This window comes from Crocodylus porosus, unplaced genomic scaffold (genome assembly GCF_001723895.1).
Source record: "Crocodylus porosus isolate Cpor-Errol unplaced genomic scaffold, CroPor_comp1, whole genome shotgun sequence".
Classification (NCBI taxonomy): domain Eukaryota; kingdom Metazoa; phylum Chordata; order Crocodylia; family Crocodylidae; genus Crocodylus; species Crocodylus porosus.
In genome coordinates this window covers 36,812,958-36,823,117 of record NW_017728912.1, presented here as the reverse complement: position 1 = coordinate 36,823,117, position 10,160 = coordinate 36,812,958, and the positions used below count along the sequence as shown (strand labels likewise).

The window sequence follows — 10,160 nt, the reverse complement described above, 5'->3', positions numbered from 1 at the left end:
GCGGGGGGAGTGGCATGGGGCCAGATGCGGGGGGGGAGGGTACAGCCAGACATGGAGCAGCAGGAGGAGTGTCGGTGGTGGCGGCTGCCATGTGCAAAATTTCCCTTTCCCCCACTCATGGGAGGCAGTGGTGGGTGGTGGAGCTCCATCCCTGCCTGTTCTCCTCTTCCCCGATCCCCCTCCCCTTTCATTCTTGACAGACGATTCGCCAGTTATGTAATAAAATAGGGAGGTAGCTGTGTTGACCCTGGACTTAATTAGGACTAATTAAGTGCCCAATCAGCGGCTGTTAGCAAGTCCAGGTCAACAAGGAGTGGTTTTTGATCCTGTGTTGGTTAACAGGTTAATCGAGGCATATCTGATCACTGCCTAGTTAACCCAGCAGGTAGTGAGCTATGATTAATTAGTACACTCACAGAGGTTGTAAACTGAAACCAATAGAAATGGTTTATTAAAGAGAAACCACGCAAATTATAGGCAAAACAGGTAAGTACAACAGTTCAAAACACACTATTACAATATAAATACTAATTAAACACTACTAATAGATCTATCCTTAATTAATGACTACTTCTAATCCTATTCTAATCTGTATCTAACAATCCAAATGTCGACAAAGGGGTGGCCAAACTTCATTAAGAGGGGGGAGAATGTTTTATTAAACTGCATTCGCTGTCTCTGGGTTTCCAATGGCAGTCTGCCTCATCAGCACTTGTGGGTGGCTTACCTTCCACCTTTTATGATAGAGGAGTAGAAAGGATGGGGTGGGGAATACTTATGAGAGGAAGGCAGAGGGCTGCTGGCTTAGGTGGAAAGCACACCTGGAGGGGAAAAGGACTGGGGAGCCAACCCTTGCTACCTCCTTGAGGATCACAATGGACTGGAGACCTCATGAGGCACCAGATCTCAGAGAGATATACCTCTATGGCACACCAATGACTCCGCCTCATCGCCTCTCACAAGTCCTCACACACACTGAATCCCCCTTGGTCACACTTCAAAACAACCTGTTCACCACTTCTCAGCCACACCTCAGGCCAGTCTGGTCATACCTCCCACTCAGATCCCTTCCAGCTACACCTCCCTCATGCCAGACAACCCCAGTCACACGGTGTGGTTGGGTAGGATTCACAGCTTGACCTGCTTAATTCAGAACTCCATGAGTCCAGGCCTGAATTTCCTCCTCAACAGCTGTTTTGTGGGACTGAAGACATTTGTGTCATTCTTTAGAGGTACTGATAAGCCTTAACTTTTTCCAGACGAATATTTCAAGTACCGTTCCTTAGTACAGGGTTGTTAAGCTCATCTGGCCCTGTGGACTGGATAAATAGCACAGGATTGGTTCGTGGGCTGGGTGAATGGCATGGGACCAGTTCCACAGGCTGGATCATGCCCACAGACCCTCTTCTCCCTCCGCACTCCAGATCCAGTGCATATGGTGTTTTCTCTGGCCAGTTCAGGAGTTGAGGTGATGAAGCCTGGCACCCCAGGGGCTTTGGCTGCTGCTGTGGAACAAGCCATGGTGCTGAGTCTCTTTCCATGGTGCTGCTGGACCCCAGATGCTTGGCAGCCAAGCCAGTGAGGGCCACAGCACTGGAGTCCAGCAGCATCCTGTCTTCTTTTGATGTAGAGGCAGCCAGATGCCCATGTGAGAACAGTGGTACTGGAGTCCCAGAAGCTCCGTACTACGGTTTGTTGTTGTGGCTTATTCCTGTAGCAGTGGCCTAGCTCCCAGATTAGACCTGTGGTGCTCAAACCCCAGAAGCACTGAAACTGCAGCAGCCCTCCCTGCAGGAAGAAGCCCAGCATTACAGGCATTTGGTCACTGCCATGGGAACAAGCTGTGCTCTTGCTGGGGGCTCTAGCACCACAGGTCTCATCCAGGTGCTTGGCTGCCACTGGGGGAAGGTTCCCACATCAAGGCTGTGGGCTGGATGACTTAGCTCTGTGGGCCACATGTTTGACACCCCTGCCTTAGTAGATTAGTAGATTCCACATTGTGTATTTCTTAAAATTCGTTTTCTGCAGAAATTTTAAGGCTTTACACATGTCATTGTGTTTATCCAGGTGATTGTGACACCAGTGTGCTTTTGGATATTTTGTGTTTTATGTGTTGCCAAGTGCTTAAGGTACTGATTTTAAGGAAGCTTTTGGAACAAAATGTAAATGCCCATGATGCTGGGCTTCTTCCCAGGGTGCTGCTGGGGCTCCAGCACTGCTCCTCTCACCAGCTTGGCTGCCAGGCACCCAGGGAAGAGCAGAGATGTTTGAGTCCCAGCAACACTGTAGGATGAGACCCAGCATCATGGCTTGTTCCCACAGCAGCAGTCAAGCTCCCAAGATGCTGGTCCTCTTCACATCAGGTCCTAGACTGGCTGGAGCAGATGCCATGTGCAGTAGATCTGGGAGAAGGTCTGTGAGCATGGTTTGATCCATGGGGCTGCACCATTTATCTGGTCCATGGACTAGTCCTGCACCATTCATCCAATCTGCAGGGCCAGATGAGTTTGACACTGGTGCTTTGCAGTGTCTGTCGTGACTGAGACATTTGTATGTTGAAGTGAATCCTTCCCACTTTCAGTAAGCACTTAATCCTGTGCTATCCTCAGCACCTCTCAGAGATGTCATTTGATTGTTCCACATCCTTCTTCAGCATAAGTGATCTGGACTTAGGAGCAGTGTGTTTTATTGAAGTGGTATGTAAAGATTAGCTCTGTGTGGAAAGGCATCATACAATTTCACATTCACAGTCATTTGTCTGTAGAATGTGTGTGTGAATAATGTCTGTACTTCAATTGGACTTGAACAGTTAGTTTTAGGACTATTCATGGGTCCAGTGAACTACTATCTATGAGAATATATCAAATTAAGTGTCAGAAGTAGATTGAAAGCACTTTTGAAGAACCCAAGGTATCAAGACATTAATTTATCCATATGTCAGTACAATTGAGTTGGCCTTTTCCAGGTTAAAAATTATATTAATCCTTCTATAACCTAAGCCCTGTTATTGAGTGTAGGGCTAGAGAACAGAAATAAAAAGCTGCCAAACCCCAGATGGTAAATAGTAGGCAGTTCATGCAGTAATGACTGCAGCAGAATTAGGGTACTGCTGATGAGGGCCAAGGGAAAACACCTGTAGTCTGCCTAGAGGATTACAGGTCTGGTGGCGGGGAGCAAAGGGCCATCTAAGCCTGGCTTTTGTGATGGAGCATCAGACTGAGCCTTGCTCATTTCAGAGAAGGAGCTCTGCAGAGCCAAGGGAGAATGAGGCTCTCTGCAGAGCTTCCCACACTGAACTGATTTATTTTTTATTTGGTTAACCCTGTGAGGTTTGGATGTGGCTGTAGAGGAGGTAGGAGGTCATGGAGAAGCACCTCGAGGAAGGTGGTCTTGAGGGTTGTGGCCTTGAAGAGTCACAGTTTGTGCTTGGTAGAAGGCACTGTGAAAAGGGGCGAGCGTTCCCAGACAACTGAGTCACACAGAAAAAAGCACCTAAAGAAGTTAAATTATGATTTAAATCACGATTCAAATCACTGGTCAGGAAGCCTTGATTTAATCATTGTTTTCTACAAGAAGTGCATTCTTGTTCTTTGATATGCTTTATTCATTTAACTTCTTGAAACTGCACTTTTAGAGAGAGGTAAGGGCTTGACTGTGTGTACACAAACTTGCAGAGAGACAGGAGGGCTGATGGGTGGGTAATCAGGTCTGTTATCTCTTATCTGCATGTACTGTTGTTAACAAGGTTGTTATCTTTGGAGACTATAAACTCTCCCTATGCCTGAAGAAGGGTGTTTGTGCCCAAAAACTTGTAGAGAACAATTTTTCCAAGTATAGTAAAAGCTCTGTTAACCTGCATGAGTGGGTAAGTGGGGTGCTGGGTATCTAAAAATTCTGGTTATCTGAGGCAAGGGTTTTCAACCTGTTTGAAATTCTGGTTATCTGAGGCAGCACAGGGTGGCAGTGGTGGCTGCTGTGTGCAAGCCTCCTCACCCCACCACATGTCCAGCTGTCCGGATATTCTGGTTAATAGAGTATTCTGGATAGTTGAATGCCGGTTAACATATCTTTTACTGTATTTAGTTGGTCTAATAAAAGATAGCACTTATGGGCGACTGGTGCCTCCTGAATCTGGGGGGGCACCCAATCACTGAGCAAGAGGGAGGGGTCCCCTGGCGGTCAATTGCTGAGCCCAGAAACGCTGGCAGTGAAACTGGAAGTGCTGCTGGGTGACCGGCTCTTCACCCCCATTTGTACACCACGGCAGGGGGTGGGGGAAACGGGACGTTGAGTACACGGTGACACCGGTGGAGGCAGGGACAGCATTGTTGGGGGGCACCTGCCCCCCCCATGCGTCGCCTGTGATATCACATCTACCCAAAGAACCTTGTCTGCCTATGATCTCTGGAGACATAAATCCAAAGTGTGATGCTTAGTTTTAGTTCTCATAGAGATGCTTCATGGGGTCTTCTAGACTGAGCAATGAGTCCCATCGGTTAGAGTGGTTTTCTTTAATCTTTACTGATCTGTAGAGGAGCTTCTGGGAACCCACGAGATCGGGCCGCTATTATATAGTCCGTGGCCTGTTGTGACTTATTTATAAAACTTTTCTAAAAAGGTTACATGAATATATTGTCTCACGTAGTATATAATTAGAAGTTATAATCCCTGTTCCATGATCATATCTTTGAGCTTTAACATATCTTAAATTGAAGTTAAATATGTGCTTGTTTTATTTTAAAAGCGTCTTAACAAAAAATATGATTCAATCAAACTTGATTTTAAATTTAAAAAATCCAATTGATTTTTTTTGTTTTGTTTTTTTTAAATCTGCCCTGGTTATTCCGGTACAATGGCACATCCTTCCAAGTTTACTCTGAAATGTGGCAAGTAAGGATATGGTGGTTAGCCAGAGGGAGAATGGACTGAGTGTGTTGCTAGAGATTACCACAGCCACCTTCAGAGATTGGTCCCGTTACATGTTCATGCTCTTGGCGGGGGAAACGAAACACAACTTCATAAACCGGATAAGGGAGCTGTGCATTGGAGGGAAGAGTTCCCTTTTTTTAATAAAAAGAGAAATGACTTGATTATGGTTAGATGAATAACTTATATAGAGTTAAAAGGGAGGGCCTTACCATGACACCTGTTTCCACCTGCACTTCTCCCCAGTTAATTAGGCATACTTTGTTAGCTTCTTTACATGCTCCAAGATTGCTCCTTTGAGGAGTTCATCCTTTTACCTCCAAGTACTTTGGCTTAAAAAGTTGCATGTAAGACATTGTCTAAAAAGAATTGACATTTGTTTCTTTCTGTTAATTCTTTGAGGAAGAATTTGGATGGATTTATGGGACCAAGTATTTGTGTTGTTTTACTGATTTCCACCCCCCCTTCTCTTTTTCCCTCCTTCCCCACCCCCCAAAAAACTAAAACTAAATTAAGGAAAGAACCTATCGGTAATAACAAATCCCAGGATCAGAAGCAGAAGTTTTATTAGACCAGGGGAGTCAAAGATATATCCCACAGGCCCAATCTGGCCCGCAGAGCCCAAAATGTGGCCTGAAGTGCAGCCTGTGGGTCTTGGACTGGTATGCTGCATTCAGGTCCTGATTATGCATACCACACAAGCCGTACATGGTGTGGAGGCTGGAGCTGGTGCATGCTGCATGCAGCACATGAGACCAGTCTGGAATGCACACCATGTCATGTTGCATCTGGGGCTGGTCTGGATCACGCCCACAGACCAGCCTCATGTGTTGGAGTCGGCACATACAGTGGCACAGGTACCACATGCAGCATGTACACCAGACTGGCTCTGTGTGCAGTGCTTGCCCTTGACTGGCCCCATGAGTACTGCATGTGGCATGTGGGACTAGAGTAGCCTAAATGCTGCAAGCAGAATGCAGGCCTGGTCCAAGGTGTCTCCTGCATTCTCGGCCTACAGCAGTCTGGTCCTGCATGCTGGATTTGGCACATGAGGCCAGTCTGTGGGCCTGATTCAGCCTGCAGACCGGCCAGATGAGTTTTTGACACCCCTGATTTAAACCTCTAATTAGAAAATAGGCTTTTTACAAAAAGTGGGAAGTTTTTATTAAAATACAAATCTGTTACTTCAAGTGTTTATAGGTCTTAGGTCAGAATCACTTAAGGATATTAAAATGCCATAATTATTGTATTTTTAATAGGGGCGTGAGAAACAGGCTGTATTCAATTCAGATTCGGCCCAAATTTGGGACAGTGATTCAATTCGTTGATTTGGATTGCTGTCCCGATTCAATTTGGCCAAATCGGAATCTGAAGATTTGATGCTGATTCAGAGAATCGGTGATTTGGCCATACACATAGCTTTAAATGTTTTTTCTATATACCTTGATGTACTAGGTGCGGCATGTGAACTCTGCGATGGTGGCATGGATGGAGTGTTCCACAGGAGCATGGGGGGGTCCCCCATGTGCTTGGTGGTGAACTCGGAAGTACTTCTGGTCCACTTCCGGGTCCACTGCTGAGCATGCAGGGGGGTCCCCCCACGGCCCCCTGGCTCAGTGATTGGCTGAGGGGTGATGCTGGGTAACACTCCCAGACCCAGGAGGCACCAGTTGCTGAGCTGGGGTGGAGGGCACGGGAGGGTCCCCCAGTGCACTCCCTGGCAGACCCAGAAGTGGACCAGGACTGCTTCTGGTTCACTTCCAGGTCTGATGCCAAGCGTGCTGGAGACCCACCCCCCCACCCCTGTGGTATGCTCCATCTACCCCAGCATCCCAGCATTCACAAGCTGCACGGTACCTTGAGGTAAAACATTTAAGGCTGTGTCTGTCTGAATCGTCAAATTTATCCCAATCTCTCTAATCTCTCTGAATTGAATTGGAACCCTCTGAATTGATTCAAAGTGTCTCCTGATTCAGCTTGGATTCAGAGATTTGGCTGCCAAATTGGGCCGAATTGAATCAGTGACCGAAGCTTCACAAATCCCTAATTCTTAAATACTTTTCTTTCAATAGCCTTAAGTTGTTCTTTTCCTTCTCACCTCCAAAACATTCTTAAGGGTTGTAAAAAAACCAAACCAAAACAAACAAAAAAAACCACAACAAAAAACAAAACCCCACCTGGAGATTATTATTAAACACCTACATGTTCACAAGCATTTAATTTTGGCCTAACTCTGGTGTCAGTGGTAAAGCTCCCTATGACTTCAGGGGGTACAGAGTTGAACTCATGTATTTATGAAGAGTATTTCATCTGCTTTTTATATTTAAGCAATTCAGGCAAGAAAGAAACTGAACACTTGGAAGTATTTTTTCATTAATAACTGTTTTACTGATGCTGGAGCCAGCACTGGGCACAATCCTTAAAAGATAAGCAATACATTGGAGCTGGGACTTTTATTTTCTTTCTCTCATGGTCATTAAGCTGAAGCTGGCCTAACACAGTTCACCTCCTAAATTTATGGTTTAAGTTGTAAACATTTTAAATTAAAATGTTTGGGACAAGAAAGTAAGCCATTCAAGAGTTCAGAAAAACTATTCAAAAGTTACATTGTTATAAAGAGCATATCCTCACTGCAAAGACAGCAGTATAAATGCAATAAGAAGCAGAGATCAAGAGAGTCCTCGCGTGAAGAGAATAAATCTTGCTTATGTGTCTTTTCATTCTGCTGAAATTATTGGCAACAAGTTTGTGGTTTAAGGGACTATAGTTACTAGATGGATAAGAAGAAAACATACTATTTTATTAGATTGTGACCTAAATGTAACTTCCAGATGCCCTTAAGCTTTCCTGTATGACCTGCTACTAGTTGATTATTTCAGCCATATTCCCTTGTTAAGCTGTAAAATCTTTGAAGTAGGTGTCGTCTTACTACTTGTATATGTTGGATGCCACCATGAGATCCTGATTTGGGCTGGTGTCTCAAAATGCTACAGCAATTCAAGTAAGCATAATTAAAGTAATATGTACTTCACAAAAGTATTTTACTAAGAGGTAATAATAGTCCAACAGGTATATGAACATACACCTTCCATCTCCATTGGCATAAGCACTGTGCTGATTCTTCTAAAGTGGCAGCCTGATAGAAGATCTCTTCTGTTTGACATAACAATGCACTTCTGGTGGTAAATTTTCCAAGTGTTTCTTTTAGGGCTATATTTGTACATGCTCAAAAATGTATACCCCATGTTATCTGTCAAATGCAAAGGTCCTTGGGACTTGTTAGCATCTGTGGGTGAACTTTTCAGTTATACACTGGCAGATACATGTATGTTCCAGTACACAAGACAATGCCTTGAAACAAGAACTGGGTTTTGTTACAGATAAATTGCTAGAAAGTACTGTATGCCACAGTTTTCATAACAATTACTTCCTTATTCCAGAAATACTGAACTTTTTTCTTTCTTTATAGTCCTTGTTTCATTATACTAATTTATTACCAAAATTTTCTGTTACCCAGCATTTTTTCCCCATCAGTAACTTTTTAGTGGCATTAGCTGTTTGAAGAAAAATAGTTAAAGCTACAATATCTGCTTTTGTGTCATTTAGTAGGGATGTTCTTCTGTGAGCATTTGATCCTATTTTAACAATGAAAGAATGTACTATAAGAAAGAAGACAGTTGGTGCATGTAGTGGCAACCGTTGATCCTTTTGGATAATAATATATGCGTGAGAGGTCTCCAGGAACTTCAGTGCATTAACCTAAGCAGGAGTGGCGGCTACCCAGGCCTTCCATCCTTTCGTTAGGCCATTGAAACAGTATTCAAAGGCCAGACTGGATGTTTGGAGCTTCGATGGCTGTAGTTGTGTGTGTCTGGGAATTGAACCCAGGTCTCTTACGTGGCAGATAAGGATTCTACCACTGAACTACAACTGCAGGAAATAATAGTTTAATACCTTTACTCAAGATCTAAATGCATGTTAAGTAGATTTTAATGTAAGAAGGCAGACTGAAAAATGCTAAAGATAATTTGTAAAAAATATATATAATATATACATCTCAAAGGTCCTCTTTTCTATTACTGAACTAATTTTAAGAAAGGGGTATTCCTTGCTACAGTGATCCTTCCAAGCCATTTGGCTGGCTTGAGTGTTTTGAACAATATGTGCACTAACAACTGTCCTGTTAATACAGGGTACATATCATCCCAGTTATTAGGTGGGTAGAATCTGTTCTGTCATTGCAAGTGGTAGTTGTTTAGGTTCCATATATGTTGTTTTAATATGTTTTATTCAAAATTCTGCTGCACTGCAAATAATCTGTCAGGCTGTTGTATGCATTTTCTTTACTTGAATTGTAGAAGACCAGTGAGCAATGGATTTTTTTTCTTAGTGGAATATAAAAATGAAAGTGTCATTATGTGATTTACTATGGGCCTTGTAGTTCTTGCAGAACGTTCTTGTTCTGGTATCTTGACCTATAATCTCTGTCATTCTGAATGCCTCTGCAAAAAGTGGGAGGTCTCCAAACTTAATTGTCCTTTTGGTAGTTTTATAGTAGAACAGTTGTGGCTAGCTTTTTTGGCAGGTGTGCCAGGAAAGTCCTGTCCCTGGTTCATCCCCCTTCTCAAGGCAGGGGGCCTTGAGCCGTGCACAGCAGTAGCAAGTTGCTACTGCAAGAGGAGGTGTGGCTGCCCAAGAGCCAGGTTATTCCTTTTCTAGCTGGCTTCTCAACTGCTGCAGGTTTATGTAGTGAGGGAGGATCCAAAGCCTCGAATTTGGCTGGTGAGGGAAAGTGTCCTCCCTCTCCTCCTCCACTTCTGCACCTCCTTTTACTGAGTGCCTGAGTATCCCATGCTACTCTGCTCTTGTGTCACTTGCAGCATTCCTGCTGTGGCTTGCCCACCTCTATATTAGGACAATCCATGTTTCAGTATAAGAACCCACTTACCAGGGGGCTTCATGCTGTGTGGTGAGGGAAGGAATTAGATTTGCATGGATAGTTAATAAACACAAATATCATAAAATGGAGCGTTTTCATTTTGTTTTCATTAGAATATCTGTGCTTAACTTTGTTTGCAAAGTTCCTAAATTTTACTGGAAGATCTTGGCATTCCTTGGAAGCTTCAGTTCATCAACAACAGTGCTCATCGTTTGCTGGAATTCACCATGCAGCGCAGGGTGTCAAGGGCCTGCAGCAAGGCAGTAGCCGTAGACTTTAAGAGGGCCAACTTCAA

At 44.0% G+C, this 10,160-nt stretch overlaps 1 long non-coding RNA gene across 1 annotated transcript in view; it reads left to right on the top strand.

The window, feature by feature from the left end:
• LOC109309497 overlaps window positions 1-4,560 on the top strand; it is a 4,858-nt gene extending 298 nt beyond the window's left edge. The window contains exons 2-3 of the long non-coding RNA XR_002100931.1: window positions 2,279-2,285; window positions 4,454-4,560. This is a non-coding gene — a long non-coding RNA (uncharacterized LOC109309497). The remainder of the gene's footprint in view (window positions 1-2,278; window positions 2,286-4,453) is intronic.
• The last annotated feature ends 5,600 nt before the right edge of the window (window positions 4,561-10,160 follow it).